We start from the raw sequence: 12409 nt of genomic DNA on the forward strand, positions 1-12409 counted from the left end.
AGGTGGAGACAGATTCCACCTGTTCTCCATTTAAAATGAAAGGGGAGTGGACCTCTGTGCCTCCTCAAGTCCATGACGAGTTCTTTAGTTAAATCAACAATTTAGCAGAAGCTGAGAGTAGTCAAATCATGAAAATCATCTGATACGGTTAAAACAAACACCAACAGGACAAATTCTCTACTTCTGTTACCCCGTCACACCTGACAATGACTTTGGTTGGATGGATGGTGTACAGTCAACAATGTGTGTTGTATATATGTGCGTGTGTGGTAACCATGCCTTGTGCTCAGTGTTGGGGAGTAACGGAATACATGTACCGCCGTTACGTATTTAAAATACAAAATATGAGTAACTGTATTCCGTTACAGTTACCGTTTAAAAAGGTGGTATTTAGAATACAGTTACTTTGTTGAAAGAAATGGATTACACGGCGGTACTTTCCTGTCTCATATTGTGGCGGGTCAGGACTGTTTGGGTTTTGTTTGACAGCTACGTTCTGTTGTTCCAGGCGGCAGCGTTACGGTTGCCATGGTTACAGGGTGACGCTCTCTCTCTCTGCGTGTTTCCTGGGTGAGAGAGCGCTTTTTGTTGTTGTTGTGCTAAGCTAATAGGCAGAATGCTACAGGTATAGCTCTAAAGAATGTAGCATCATAGGCAGTGTAGTCCGTGCTGCAGGGAGAATGGACTGCCATACCCGTTATGTGTCTGTGAGCGAGGGAGGGAGAAAAAGGAAAAGTACGAGCTGTCATCGAGCAAAAACGGGAGCTGGAAGCATGTAAATATAATAATAACCACTGCAGCCAAGAAGAGAGCCTGACGAGCCCAGTTGTAAGTAAGCTATTAAGACTCGACTGTACACCGTGTTCGTGTTTTCCTCCAAAAACAATAAGTTCTGTTGGAGCAGCCTTTCAACGCCTCTCTCTGTCTCTCGCTAGCAAACTTGACCCAGACAACAAAGTAAAGCTAGTTTTCGGCTACGAGCCCGACACAGAACCCACCGTATTAGCCAGAGGTCCCTTTACTACGGTTCGGAGCCGCGGACCTTCAGTAACAGTAATAAATCACAGCAATAGTACATTCATGTAGTTGTAAACAGCATGATAATATATTAAGTAATCCAAAGTATTCAGAATACGTTACTCTCATTGAGTAACGTAACGGAATACGTTACAGAATACATTTCGGGGCATGTATTCTGTATTCTGTAATCTGTAATGGAATACATTTTAAAAGTAACCTTCCCAACACTGCTTGTGCTCCAGGGATGGGTCTTTCGGCTGCTTTCACCTTTCAGCTCCATGCACCTGGGATGATTAACTCACCTGTGAGTAATTTTGTGATCAGCTGTCTGGTTGTTAGACTGGTGGAATTGTTGCTTCTGAAATCTGCATGTTTGACCACATATTTCATGTACCTATATGTTGTTAATTAAAAACAAAGACTTGTAAGAATCCTAGTTTCTAAGTTACAAGAATAATAGTAAAATAAAGTATTTCTATTCTTGTATGAAACACAGCTCTAGATACCACAATTATGACCTTCATATCAATCTACTGACCAAATGTGACACATTTGAAATCTTTACACGATACTTTATGTGTTAACCATACACACCACACTTGTAAAAATCATAGTTTGGAGGTAGAAGCATTTTTTTCTGTTTTCAACTACTAAATTATTAAGCTGACCTTGGAGACTTTGGTAGATGTAAGCCAAGTTTCAATGGACCGTCAACATGACCCCACTCTACACCCCTACACAGTTTTATTGGAATTCATTTAAAACACGCAAACACTACCAAAGACCTACCACAACCTTCTTGGAAGAAGTAATAAAAAAAACCATTAAATGAAATTCAAAGCATTGCACTGAAATAACCGAATAACTTTCACTGGACATCTGAAGTGGTGTGTCAAGTTCAGAGCTGTTAAATTCTTGTTTACAGAGTTTGAAAATAACTTTTTAAAAGATTCTTTAACTTTTTATAACTCTGCTCTGTTTACTTTAGCCTGCCTTCTTAGATGCTTCTCTTGTGGAGCAGTTGATTGTCTGATGATCTGCTTTTTATCATGTTTTTGTTTCTGTGTTTTGAAGCCTCAGGTTGAAATGCTGAGTTGGCTTCTTCCTCTTGCCCTGGATGGAGTTCCCCCATTTGAGCAGTCCTTCCCACTCCTTTTATCTGGAAATAATATGTGTGGACTGTGTCAGGTTCCAACAGTTCTTTCCCATATTGTCGTTGCAGCTATGTTAACAGTTCTGAACCTCCTCACACACCTTACCTGGAAACCTGTTCACTTGTTGCCTCCAGAAACTCCCAGAACTACTCACCAGCCCCATGTAATCTGTCAAAGAAAGTACTTACCCGCTCACCTGCCTGCCCGCTCTTCAAGCGCTTTCTTCCGCCACCTGTCTGATACTCGCCAGCTACCTTCACACTCCCTCTGAGCCTCCCCTCACTTCCAACGCAACCAAGACCTCTGGTTCACTCTCATTATTCTCATCATCCTCTTGGGTTCCTGGTAATCTCTTGTCTTCTGTCTAACAGAGCTTCCGTGTACCAATCTCTGAATTTGTCCACCAGCTGTCTGAACCCATTAACAATTCATTCTTTCACAGCAAACAGTACAAACCTTTCTGCTGTTGTCCAAGTCTGCTCTTTGGGCCCGCTTTTTGCCATAATACAACATTGTTGCTGTTTGGAGCATGTAAAGTCATTATGTTGCGTGAACCTGGTCTTTATTTCCTCTTTGTGCGCAGCAATGCACAACATTCAGAAAGCACTATGGCGGGGGAAACAAGCGTGTCAGTACACCCTACTGGTCCCCTTGTGTTTTCAGTTAACTAGCAGTGCAGCACGTGCGGTTATGCGAGTGAACAAATACTAGTCTGCTGTTGAACTGATGCTTCAAAGCCCCGGCCAATTTTTAGTTATGTTATGTTCAAGGAGTGTCCTGGCAAATTGCAAACCCCGTTAACTCTATCACACATTCTGTGTAAAGATAATTATGGAAAGAGGATTAGAGGGTTTGTTACTCAGAAGACCATTTACAGAGTTGCAGGTGTTCATTGCAAAGTGTAGCTCTGAGGAACATTTGTGTTTGCATGCAAATAATTGTAACGACTTCTGTATTTTTTACCTTTTCCCATGAGCGCCTTTATGGCTCCAAATATAGCAAAGTGGTGCGTGACCATGTGACGGTACTCAGAATATATTAAATTTGCTTTCTGAGCATTTGGCTTACACCACTGAACATATTTCTAAGTGCGCTTACTTTCTTTCCATCTCTTTTATATCCCTCTTTTAACCTTTTTTTTATTTACTCCCTTGATCCCCTCTCCAATTCCACCTAAACTCCGAGGCTCCCCTCATTGCTCCTTTCTCTGTCAAAGTTAATTGTTTTCTGTGTGCGTGGGGTTTTTTTTTCTTTTGGTTTCCCCTTCATGTTGTTTGATTGAATTGAGAGGACTTCTCATCGTCACTGCTGCAGGGCTAAACAGAGAAAGGGGTGCCAGGGATAAAGATGGCAAGCCAGAGGGTGACTCAGTCTTCCTTATTCCAAGACACTCACTCACTCCCTCTCGCTCTGTCTCTCTCTCTCACACACACACACACACACACATGCACACACAAGATAACACTGATACAAGTAGTTTAACACATCCAGACATGCGTTTGCAGGCCGACACAAAATGTAAAGTGCATTGAGGAAAGAAAAAGTTTCATCCTCGTATGACCCACGAGCCTCACTAAAATGTCCTTACGCAATGCGATACACAATATATAAAACAACGCCACACATGTGCTCACGCGCTCACCTCCACCCTCAGAAACCCCCCACTTTAATCTGTTCTCCAAATGTTGTTTTCTTCCCCGCGGTGCTGAGCCAGTTTTTCTATTTATGGGGGGGTGTTGAGCTGATGTGAGATGATCGGAAAGTGCCTCGCTCCCATTGTGATTCTCCTTGAGGTGTGTGTGTGTATGCAAATGCATGTGCGTCCATGTAGATGTTGACATGCACGAGTTCGCTTCTGGGATTGTCTGTGTGTGTACTTGCATTCGCGCCTGTTTCCAGATCTGTCAAGGTGTTGTATCTCCCTGTGTGTTTGTGTGTGTGTGTGTGTGTGTATTTGCATTGTGTATGACGGGGATATAAACAGGAGTCGGCTCATAGAGAGCAGATGTGCCTCCAATAATGGCTAAATGGAGATGCAGGGAAGCACCAACAGCCAGACTAATCAATGCCTTGAAGTGCACAACTTTCCCTATAAAGGGGTGTGTGCATGTGGCTGTGTGCACGTGGATGTGTGCATGTGGATGTGTGCACGTGGCTCTATGTGTGTGTGAGATACAGTTGCTATTAGTTCGTAGCTGAATGTCCACGTCTTCTATTAATACAAGCACACGCACACAGAAATTTGAAGGAGGTAGCATTAAAGCACACAATGCTGCTCCATGTATCGTATGAATAGCGTGCACTAAAGCTAGCAGGTACTCTGGAAATGAAGTTTAACCAGCTGAGATGGTGAATTTGTGGAGATACTTTAATCCAACCCATTTAAAATCCAGTCTGAGGTCCTGAGTAGTTTTTTATTTTCAGCACTATATTTGGGAGCATTGGGAGAACTCACTTGAAGCTATTTGGTTTGGATTATAAATGCATTGGGAAATCCAAACATGAAGACATGCACACACAAACAAAATCTACAGAAGTCACGCAGTACCTGTGCTCTGTTTTTAAATTTAAGGTATCAGTGCTCGCCTTCTGACAAGACCATGGAGCCGTACTGGTTTCTTGAAAATCGACAACAGTCTTGTGATGTGAACCAAACTCACAAGGAAAACACTAATTACCGGTAAACAACGTCCTAGGCATCAACGCTAATGAAGCCATCCACGAGCTGTGTGCCAAGAGCGTGCTGCAGGTAGTCACAGGAAAAAAGACATGAAAAGGTAAAGATGGCAAGGAAAAAAAAGGACTTAATGGAAGAGAAGCAAAGGGATACTGGGAAGAAGTAAAATGAATGAACAGCAGAAGAAACTGAAACAGGAAGGAAGAGACAGTAGCTGTAGGGGAAATGAGGGAGCTCGAGATTCGGCGCAAAAATAAAAGAATCAAATGAGCAACAGTAAAGGAAAGAGAAGAAAAAAGTGACGGAGAAGAGAGAGAAGTATTTCGGGAGGTGTGAGAACAGAACATATCATCCCGGGGGCTCTGTGACTTTCCAGGCCTTTAATGTCTTTAATTAAAGCCAACAGTATTATCGCCGTGCTCCCTTGGAGTGCCATTAGCAAAGCAACAGCTACAGAGCCAACTAATAGAGGAGGAGAAGGGATTGGGTTAAAATGCCTAATGATGGGAAGAAGCAGCAAGAGGGGGGTGGATGGAGGAGGTGTGGGGAGTCATCGAGGCCGCAGGAACGCTGGAGGTCAGGATAGACAGGGTGAGAGTAGTTATTAAGGGTGAAGGGGAGCTGGGAGCCACGATGGACAGGGGGACACACAGGGTGAAGATGATGGAGGAGGATGAATGGAGGAATGGAAGAGGAGGAGGCGGAAGAGGAGAAGGCTTGGTGAGGAGGAGGGGGTGGATTTGTGAAACTTCAAAAGGCCAAAGCTGGAGAGGAGACGGGCTGCCATGGAGAAAGAATTATGGAGCTAAACGTGTGGGCTGACTGATACATGATCACATTATCCCGGCAGCTTGTTTAATCAATCTGACTTCCCGGTCTCTCACATGACCCTGCATCCGAGTGGGGAGGCATGGCAACCACTGCAGGGGCAGAAGACTGCAGAAGGGGTTTGTCTTGTGACATTTTAATGGGAAGAAATGTGATGGCTTTGGGTAAATTTCATCAAAATGAAATGCGTTTCAGTGCCACTGTATATAAAGATTAATGTAGCGAGCTTTGACATCACCCATTGGTCTGTATTCAGGAAATGTTTTGTCTCGCATGGCCTGGAAACCTGGATCATAACCCATTATCTTTTCCTGTCAGTTCAAAGCGAGGATCCAAATGCAAGACAACACAGAGGCAAGGAGGCAGGTTGCAAAAAAAAAAAATACAGGTTCTTTAATGAACTTGCTAGTGGGTGTAAACAACAAAGGGTGCTGCTGAGGAAGAGCAGGCTGAGTCCAAAATATAGTCCAAAGACTAAGTGCAGCCAGAAAGCAGGAACACAACAGAGGAAACTAAAGCTCAAGGAAAAACTCAGGGGAAGAGGAGGAAGCAACTGGAGAGTAAACAAAGACAAGACGAGACACATGTGAGAAGAGTTAAAAAATAGCAGAGATGTAGAGACAAAGAAAGCAAAACAACAAGGAGACAAGGAAGATCAGTTGTCAAAACAAAGGAGGAAGTCACTACAACTGGGACATGAGAATCACTCAGACATAGACTCGTAGACAGAGACGAGCTGACAGGGAAACATAGGGGCAGAGCTCTTACTTACACATGAGCTAACAGGTTAACGACTTTACCGTCATTGTCTGCAATAACATTAAAATCAGGTGAGAAACCAATATCACTGACCTTTTTGTCCCTCTTTGGGGGGAAACTCCCACTGGGTTTAAATCTGGGACTCGCCGCCATTTGACCTTAGAACTGAAGAAGCTTCTCGGATGAGAGGTGAAACGTCTTCAAGCAACTTAAACAAGTCCAGACGCTTTTCTTTGCAAGCTCCTTTGACTACGATGACCTGGATGTCAAAGGTTGTGTCTGAGAACCTTCACAGACACAATATCACTGACATGTTTTTGATTCTTCTTAATGAAGCATATCATACAAAATGACCAGCAGTAAAACTTATCAGAGGTCTGCAGAGCAGCGAGCTAATCTTACAGAGCAGCTGAGGGGGAATAACATTAGTGTTTTTATCCTGCCGTGCCATCCTAAGGCCCATTTCTCATTTATCACTTTGTACATCCTCGATTCTTATCCTCGCCTCTTTGCCTTGCCTCTTAGTTCCTACCGTTAGAGATGCACAACAAGTTATCATTTTTTTCAAGGAGGAAAAAATGTGAAAAGAAAATGTGAAATCCTTTCTTTGGAGCTGCCTCTTTAAAGTGGTGTCAGTTAAATATGACATTTGGCACAGCTGGATCATAAAGAGTTATTACTGCTGTGTTTTATGATCTCAGATGTAACAAAGTTCTCTTTTTTAATCACACACACACACAAGGGTGAAGTAGAAGGTTTGATCACCTTATGTGAATACTAAGAGTCCTTCTCCCACAGTGATTTGTATATTCCCCTTTAACTGAAGGTAAAAAACTCCTCAATCCTTCTCTCTCTTCTCTCCTCCTGCTTTTGTCCTCCAGATGAATTTTAGACACTGGTAAATCCTTCAGTGTGACGTACTGAGATTGATTTCAGCGTCACAGAAAGAGAAAGAGATGAGGAAGCTTAGATTAGAGACACGAGGCAAGCCTTTCATCCTGGGTAGATGCTGACTGAGGGATAGATTTGGGGGGTGTAGTTCAGACTGACTGGCTTGTTCCCTTTCTGGCCTGCATCCTGCAAACTTCTGGGAAAACTGTTCTTTGATCCTGGTAAAACTTTAACTTTTTACTGTTGAAACACTGTTTTGTTCTATGTGTGGCGCACGTTTCTTTTAACCTGAAGTCTGAAGAATTTGGACAACTGTTTTTTGTTTTAAATAATAAATGATTTAATTGCAGGAGAAAGGTGGTGCATCATGCATGAAATTTTAATTTATATTAGGAACAATGCTTTTATTTTTTTTGTGTTAATCTGACAGCTGTGATAAACTAATGCACTATAGCTAGTTTTACACACACACACATATATGTATGTAAGCAATTCCATCACTAGTCATGTTTCCTGTATTTTCTATTGTTGTGTCCCACTGCTCTGGTTTTTAAATTTGAGCACTGTGAGATGAGCAGAATATTAAACAAATATTTTTTTGTGGCTGACTGATGAGCAGGCTTAAAAAACATGAAAGCCAAATGAAATCTTTTCCCACACACCTTCAAAACCAGAATATCAGGGAGGTTTTAAGCTCTCTTGTGAACTCTCTCGCAAGGAAGATGTTTATTTCCTGCCACAACACAGAGTAGGTAACAACTCAGCCTTCACACGTTATCGTAGCTTTAATTGTGTCGCTGTATTTAAACAGCTGCTGAATCAACATCTGTTTGCCATCAGATTGTACGCTTGGGGAGATGTAAGGATCTGGAAATGTTGCAACTGCAGTGGAGTCACAAAGTGCAACTTGGAAAACAGTCTAGAAAGTGAAATGAAGGAAAAGTAAGTGACCGAGCGAGTGTGTGGGTGGGTTATGACTTCCAGTAGGTGCCAGTAATCCACTGTCAACTGCTGGAAGTGTTCCAGGTCACATATGAGATACCAAATCGCAAAGTAAATAATGCATTGGGCATAACACTGCCACACCCTTTAAAAGGTTGGCCTGAGGCAACCACTGCCATTACTGAAAAACACAATATTAAAAAAGCTTTAGTATTCCCAAGTCTAGCCTGAGATGCACTTAAACCAGTAGGGCCTTAAGGTTTTCAAACGCAAGCTGCCAGATCTTTGAAGGGTTTTTCTGTTAGTGCTAGCGTTAGCGCTGTGATGGTGACAACCTTTTTTCTTAGTTTGCAAAAACGTCTATAGTCACCTCTCAGAGTGAGGAGCCACTGCAGTTTAAGCTGAGAAGAAAGAGCAGGGAGCAGTTTAAATTCATGGTAGGTCGTGCCTTACCTCCAAAGGACAGCCCGGAGCTTAGAGAGCGACTGAAGCTGCAGCCTAAAGAAGAGACAACAGGGTGGAAACTGGGGGCCCTCTGTGCTCATGCCAAAACGCATTGTGCAAATATGTGTGACTTTAATCAAAACCAAAGGCTGGGCTGTGAGACGGCAGATGTTGGTCTGGTAATATTGGTTGTGTTGGTTTGGCATAGAGCTATTTGACTGGGTGTTCTTTAAAGAAAAACAGGAAAAGGGGATGGAATCTGCAGAAGTGCAGAAATAAGAGGTTACAGAAACAATTACGAGAGGGCAGAAATGGATGATTCATAACTCTTTTCATTGGTGATCGCATATTGAGTCCAGAAAACAAGACTTTAACTGGGAAATTATGTGTTCACCTCAGTTTAATCATCGGTTCATCACAGAGGACAGTAACCTTTTCTGGGAATGGAAAAATCACGCGTTGCTTTTCAGCTCAATTGAACTGCGTTTTTGTGTCAGTGAGGTTGTGCTATTTTTACAGCAGCTTGTTATACGTTACCAAATTATTTCAACTCTGATAAGACTGTCCGATTTTTATTCTAATTACTTCATCCGGTTCTACACCAGTGAACTACAACACAGAAACCACTGAAAGGTGAAGTGAGCAACAGAGATGTAACAATAGCAGCTGTCAAGGGTGGGATGTATGAGACGGCAAGTGAACAACAAGTTCTTGAGGTTGGACAGTGAGAGATGGCACTGTGGGAGGAAGAAGGCGGTATAGTGCTGTCCACAGTGTTTTGCTGGGAAACCGTAGACTCTGGCACTTGTGTGAATGTTATTTTGGCACATATCACCAACCTAAACACTGCTGCAGACAGTTTACATCCCGTCATGGCAGCAGTTTGTTCTTTTTTTCAACAGACTAATGCTCCCTGCCACAATCCAGAGTTAAGACAATTTCAGGGTGTTGGCGCCAAAGCATCAGTACACTAGAAAAACAATGAAGGCACACAATGCAACCAATAAGACCTAAAGAACCTACACAAAACACTTTCAGATGACTTGTGGCGTTCATTCTTTGACAGGTCAGGGTTGTTTGCCATCAACTCCAAGTCTGTGTAATGCTTTTTATGCACATAAAGCGGGTTCCAGTGATTCATCTGGGACACTTTAAGAGTTCAGTATCTCGCTAAAAGACATATAATTTAAAATCTCCTGCAGAACCCAGAATGAAGTCGCATGAAATAAGCAAACCACTTTCTGCACTGCCTGGGAATTGAACCCAGGTCACAAGAATGGGAATCTTGTATGATACCACTACACCAGCAGTGCTGCACGACTGGTTGTTGTGATGAATCATTAACCATTAGCATACGTGGCATTTTATTTTTCCACGCGCACAGTAGGTGCATATAATTTCGTGAAAGTGGTAACCACTACTAAAAGGGAGCTCAAACACCACTAAAGTCAACATATATAGTAACGTCTTGGATGGCATGTGCTTGGACTATCTAAATAAGGGGTGCTATAGGAGACGTCATCAAATCCAGAACCAAAGAAATCTAAAAGAGACTTGTACTTAGACACTGAACAGTGACTTTCTGAGGACGTTGGGCATTTGGCATGCGTCAGATATGGTCTATGGATCAGTGGCTCACTCCCATGACTCACTTTTTTTATTATACACATACAGAGCAGCTGATTTGTTTGAAGGATAGTGGTGGACTCTTAAACACCACGTGAGGAAATCAGGAACTCCAAGCATCACTTACTGCCTGCCTTGGAGTTGAGCCCAGATCATACAAATGGGACTTTTGTGTCTATATTGGGCCATGGACCAGGTAACAAGATAGTCTGGTAAAGACAGTATGTTGCAGTATTATGCAGCATAAAGCTCTCTGCAATTTTTTGCTTGGAAACCTTGGCTCCAAACATTCATGTGAATGTTACTTTGACATGTGGCACCCAGCTAAATGCTTCTGCAGCGCACCCCAAGCAAATGCACTTCTAGCCTTCTTTTAGAAAGGGACTACACCTTTTAGAGCAGCGGTCCCCAACCCCCGGGCCTCGGACCGGTACCGGTCCATGAGTCGTTTGGTACCGGGCCGCGAGAGTTGAGGCTCAGGTGTGAAATGTATAGTTTTCAGGGTTTTTATCGGTTTTCAGCGTTATTTTGTTATCGTTTTTATCGTTTACTCGGTTTTCCTTGGTCTTTTCACGTGTGTTATGAATAAATCTTCTTTTTTTCGGTACCGGTACTAGTTTTATTTTGTTGTATTTATCCGCGACAACTTAAAGGCCGGTCCATGAAAATATTGTCGGGCATAAACCGGCGCAAAAAGGCGCAAAAAAGGTTGGAGACCGCTGTTTTAGAGGATACCAACATTTCCCAGGTGATTGTAGCCTCCAAGTTCTCAGTCTGACCAAGGGATTGTAGTATGTGCTGGGAAAAAGAGCCTGACTGATGGAGGCCGTTGTGCAACCTAAAGGTCTTAAAACATCTGCTGCCAAGGCCGTGCTGCCTTGTACCACCTTTGTGAGGATGTGAGGCATAAAGTCTAGAGAATAGTGTCTCAGCCACATTAATAACCTTTGACTTTACAGATGCATAGCAGCTGTGTATGCTGGACTCTTAAATGACCTTGAAGATGCGTAAAATGTAACTTAAAGCACTGTCAGGGAATTGAACCGAGGTCACAGGAGTGGGAGTCTTGGATACATTCACTAACAGTCTTAAGCTTGAAAGAAGGAAACTGGACTTCTTTGAGTTGTTTTAAGACATTTCACCTCTTATCCAAGATACTCCTTTAGTTTTTTGTTTTTTAACTATAAGAACTCCCATAATCCCAGAAGGTTCATTCTGATCATCTGGATTTTCAGTGGGACAAACGTTTCAACACTCATCCAAGTGTCTCATTCAGTCTCAGCTGACTGCATGTATCCCAGGTTATAAATAGTACGCTTGCATAATGAGTTAAAATGGCAACACTGACTAATAATGGGTCGTGAGGTCAGTTTCACGATCATTAATCTGCAAACTGTCATGACCATTGATCAATGGCCATGAGTACCATTCACAGAGAGTTGCAGAGTGGCTACCGTCAAAGCAGTGCAAGACGATCTCTTTAAAGTTGAAGGCTGATCAATGGTGAACTCTCTTCAACTTTAAAGGCTGCTAATTTAGCAACCCAAACGTCCTGTTGCTATGTGATGCATCTGAGCAGTCTTAGAACTCATCGTTTACTTTATGATGTGAGTCTAAAGTAGAGGACACATAAGATTTATCTGCACTGCCTGGGAATTGAACCCAGGTCACAAGAATGGGAATCTTGCATGATACCACTACACCAGCAGTGCTGTTGCAAGCTGGCCACATATGTAGTTGCATTTTTCTGTTATCTTAAGGTCTTAAAGGATCTTTTGCTCAGGCCTTGGTAACTAGTGCCACAGAAGAGTCTTACTTGTCTTTTTCCTTTTATAAATCTACTTGCACTTTTTATTTCTGTGACATTATCTCGCTAGACGATCGGTTAGGATAGAATTATTAAAGACACGAGCTGCAGAGAAGGGCTAGAGGTGAGATATAGCACACTGCCGGAGAATCTTATATGACACCACTACACTAACAGTGCACCAATCAGTTAAAGGTCTCAGCATACAACGGTCACTGCACACTGCTGGTAACATCATCATATACCCACATCCACTTATAT

At 42.6% G+C, this 12409-nt stretch overlaps 2 non-coding genes across 2 annotated transcripts; both read right to left on the reverse strand.

Moving 5' to 3' along the window:
- Positions 1-9957: 9957 nt before the first annotated feature.
- On the reverse strand, positions 9958-10028 carry trnag-ccc (transfer RNA glycine (anticodon CCC)). The gene has a single exon. It is a non-coding gene; the product is annotated as a tRNA-Gly (tRNA).
- Positions 10029-11982: 1954 nt separating this feature from the next.
- Positions 11983-12053, reverse strand: trnag-ccc (transfer RNA glycine (anticodon CCC)). The gene has a single exon. It is a non-coding gene; the product is annotated as a tRNA-Gly (tRNA).
- Positions 12054-12409: the final 356 nt, after the last annotated feature.

This window comes from Neolamprologus brichardi, chromosome 22, assembly GCF_056152115.1.
Source record: "Neolamprologus brichardi isolate AB-2024 chromosome 22, ASM5615211v1, whole genome shotgun sequence".
Lineage (NCBI taxonomy): Eukaryota > Metazoa > Chordata > Actinopteri > Cichliformes > Cichlidae > Neolamprologus > Neolamprologus brichardi.